The sequence below is a fragment of the Rhagoletis pomonella genome, unplaced genomic scaffold (genome assembly GCF_013731165.1).
Source record: "Rhagoletis pomonella isolate Grant_MI unplaced genomic scaffold, Rhpom_1.0 Rhpom_scaffold_04920, whole genome shotgun sequence".
Taxonomy (NCBI): domain Eukaryota; kingdom Metazoa; phylum Arthropoda; class Insecta; order Diptera; family Tephritidae; genus Rhagoletis; species Rhagoletis pomonella.
In genome coordinates this window covers 9,595-13,828 of record NW_023463468.1, presented here as the reverse complement: position 1 = coordinate 13,828, position 4,234 = coordinate 9,595, and the positions used below count along the sequence as shown (strand labels likewise).

Here is a 4,234-nt window from a genome sequence, read left to right as displayed (position 1 = left end):
TAATCCTGAGATAACTGCAAACCATCTTCGTAGTTCAATGCGGTCTCATATTCGTCCATTGTAGGTGTCCATTCTTGATCATACCCTTGTTGCTGTACTTCCTCTTGTTCCGGTTCACTTTCAATATGAAAGTTCCTTTGGGCCTTGTATGGTATCTGGTGAAAAGTATTGGATGGTCTTTTCTCCCCTGGTTTGCTCGGTCTTGGTCTGTTCATGTAGTTAATTGCCTTATAATGTATGGAACGATCGACATCCATGGGTTCCGGTTTCGGTAATGGCTTTGGAGCCACTGGGCGAGAAGGCGTTAAGGTATTTTTAATTTGAGGGAATGGTTGACCTGGCGGTTGGCCGAATGTGGGGTAGGATTGAGAAAGTTGTTGCGTATTCCAACCAAATTGAGCAGGTGGGAACCTTTGTTGGTATTGTGTCATATTTCTAGGTGGTAGGGGTGGAGGGGTTAGTTGTGAATAATATGATCCGGGAATATTGTAGGACGCTCCGGTATTTAAAAGCGTATTCTTTTGTGCATTTAATTTTAAAGGAGCTAAAACTACTTGTCTATTTAACCCATTGTGAGGTGAAAAATTTTGCTGATTCTCAAGGATTTCACAAATATGAAGTGTGTGGGAGGTCCTTTGGTTCTTTCACTGCTAGAAGCCTTGGCATATCGCCGTTTAGTCCATTTATGAAATCGTCTCTAGCTTTTTCTCTATACATGTAAGTCAGGACTCTAATAGCTTCCGGACTTTCCTCCATGCAGGATATTTTGTTCAATATCAGGGAGAGGTGTGAATAGACTCGTTGATAAAAATCCCTAATCGATGGTTCAGGACCAGGCTGCATAGCTGGTACTCTAGAGTTTTTAAGTCTCGTTTATCGGCATAGTGCCAAGTTAAACAAGAGCGAAAGGCCGTCCAATTCAGTGAGATATTGTACGATTCTAACACTTCGTCTGCATGACCTACGATTTTGTTCCTTACTGCCATAAGTATACCGAAGTATTTTGGTGTTCCCTGATGCTGTCTATAGTACTCTAATAGCCTCTCTACACTTTTTTCCATGAACTAAATTCACTCAGGTTTCCTGAAAATTCACGGATAGTCCTGGCTATCTCTGGAACACGGTCGAAATCCGTGCTTCCTTGAGCAACTACAGGCTCATCACTCGAATTGAGAAATTCGTGGTTTGGATTCACTATATCATTTACTAGTTTCTGTCCCTCACTCTGAAAAACTGTTCGGACTATCCTGCGGATAGTCTCTTCTAGTCCTGTCATAGCACTGGTCTGGAGGGTCAGGAAACTGACGGTATGTTAGCCTCAGACATTTTGATTGTCAAGTTATTCACACTTTAATTATTATTTTTTGTTTATAATCCGTTAAGTTGTTTTTTATAGCTATGTTATTTAAGAAATTTCACAAAAATTTTAATTTCATAAAAATTACTATTTGATTTTTTGTCACATAAACTAATTTATTGTGAATATTATAAATATTTTTTCCAACGAAATTCCCTTCGTAGTACTCAAACAAAAGTGCTGTGCGCAAAGTGTAAAGAGTTTTATCACTTGCATTGTGTTGGTCTTAAGCCAGCTGATCTCGAATTTCTGACATCTTCCGCTAAGCCGTTCTTTTGTAACGATTGTATGGATGAGCGCCGCTTTTCTAGTCGCTCGCCTCCGCCCTCTGCTGGTCTGAAAGAGATCTTTGCCGCTCAATCTGGAGTCAATTCTAAAGGCCTGATTATGCATACTTCGCGTAACTTCGCAGAACCTTTTGTACCAGTGCAATAGAAATGTAACTTAAGAAAATGTGAAGCAAAATCTAAACTCAACAGATTGCTAAATTTATAAAAGTTCTGCTAATTTATGAGTAATGGAATACATACAAAATATGTACATACGAAATTACAGTTTGAAGTTTATGCAAAGTTGCGCGAAGTATGCATAAGTAGACCATAACTTTATTAACTCTTACAATCACAAAATGGTTGAAAATTCTAAAGAACAATCTGATATACAAGTTACATGGCATACTGTTGTAAAAGAACCACAGTATACCAGTAGAAAAGGTTTTTGTTTTTGTAGCTGTTTCGTGGTGAAAGTCCTTTATGGGGGCCAAATTTCCCCACAAGAAATTGAGCGCATGGTTGCTTTTGCATTCCAAAAGAACGAATATTAGAAAACATTAAAAAAAGTCTGAGATAATACAATTATATTCTACTAGAAATAAACTCGATAGTGTGCGCTAATTAGATAATGTGATAATCATGTTTAAAAACTCTTTTCAAGTCTTATTTTTCAGAAAATAATTGAGCGCTTATGTTGTTTACCAAGAAAATACACCCCTGTTGGTTTTTATTTCTGTATCGCATCGCGGTGAGTTTCTATTTCTTGGTAATTCGGTTTGTGAAATGGTAAACAAATTATTGAAATTGATTTGATGTGTTTAACATTTGATTAATGCAATTTTCTGTCTTTTCAGACTATTAATTACAAGCACAGCATCATCAACGGTGATTGCAAGAACTACTGCAATCCCTGCGGTTTTTCCTCTTGGTAAATGCGTTCTGGTCGTGACCAAGGGTGGTCTCTCAATCGGCCGGGAATAAGGTTAGTCATTTTCAATTTTATATCTTTGTTCATCGACTTTATATGACATGTCATCATTGCAGGCTATTGTTGCAGAACAAAACGCCACAACCACTGATGTGGTAAATATGTAATGATTTCGATAGCTGAACTAACGCCATCTCCTGGGCATTCCCACATGCCGACAATAGCTATTATATCACGTGTGAATGCAACTGCGGCTAAATTTGGCAATTTTGTCATTGGCAAAAACACTAAGGGCTGCTGGCACATAGAGGTTATAAAGTTTTTGGAATCGATAAACTTACTCGAAGAAGACGATGGTCGAAAACATATGATGAAACATCTTCTGGCATGCCTTTGACAATCGTTATGTCAGACGGAGGCTTCACATACGATATTTCACACATGCCTGGAATTCGTTAGCGGACAGAGCACACATTTACAAAATATTTATCGTTCTGCAGAACGTGCATGCATATTCGATTCCGATTTTATGGGTCGATTACGGAGGACAACCGAACTTCAGTTGGTTGGCCAGTGGCTGAAATGGTATTACCGATGGCAACTAGCAACTGAAAGCTGGTAACTGAGTTGCTATATAGGCACGAACTAAGCAAGGCTGCCATAGAATCCATCGTAGTCCGATTTTTCGTGAAATCTACGAAAATGCTATTAAATTCGAGTAGCTACGAACGCAGTGCTTGCTTTCAATACACACGTTCATAGCAGTTCAGATTCAGTGATCGCTTTTTTGTAGATTTTATGAAAAATCGGACTACGTTGGATTCCGCCTCCAATATATTTTCTCCTTTGACAAGATGTTGGAGAATCGCGGCAGCACAGCCCTATACCTACTCTATGCTCTTACGCGCTAAATTTCTCGCACCTAGCTAAAGTGCTTGACAAAGGCAGAAGGCATATCTTCAACATTATAACTTAAAGTAAAAGAGTTTAAGATATGCAATAAAAGAATACAAAAGAACCAAAACATCTCAAAACTATTAAACATAAAAAATTGCACAAATAAAATTCATAATTTAAAATAAAATAAAATATCGCTATTGTTTTTTATATATACATACATATTTACAAAACGAATCTTAAAGCACCCCCAGTAAGTCCTAAACATATAAATGACTAATAAGAAAAATAATAAAAAACAGTAATGTGAACAAGTATGTCGAGAAATCTCTAAATAGTAGCGAAACTGTATCTGAATAATAACAAGTAATTTTGAGCAAAAAATACAACCGACTTTAATGCTCATTCAGGTCGTTCTGGTTACGTAGATCCGACTGTCCTCCCTTTTTTTAAAATCGTTAAAAAAATGAATACGTATTCTACAGAAATCAATATACATATTTAAGGATTATAAGTAAAAATAAACAAAGGAAAACTTGTTCGTGATATCTCGACCAAAGTGTATCCATGATACAAAAATCTGAAGGTAAAACCGCTGAGAGGCAGCCTGAACATTTTTGAAGTTTGCTAACATTACCAAAATGTTTTCAAATTTCCAATCTCACAAATAAATTCTCATTTTCAGTCTCAAATAAATGAAATTTTCAATATTTTCATCTATTTGCTTTTTGTTTTACTTTTATTTGGCATTTGAGTTGCTCTCAAAATTTCAATTTTATA

The 4,234-nt window shown here is 36.8% G+C and overlaps 1 long non-coding RNA gene across 2 annotated transcripts; it reads left to right on the top strand.

The window, feature by feature from the left end:
* Positions 1-2,372: 2,372 nt before the first annotated feature.
* LOC118754917 lies at positions 2,373-2,722 on the top strand. Of its 2 annotated transcripts, none has more exons than XR_004994954.1 (3): positions 2,373-2,415; positions 2,484-2,611; positions 2,687-2,722. It is a non-coding gene; the product is annotated as an uncharacterized LOC118754917 (long non-coding RNA). The 2 variants fall into 2 exon arrangements; XR_004994953.1 differs by having other exon boundaries at positions 2,674-2,712.
* Positions 2,723-4,234: the final 1,512 nt, after the last annotated feature.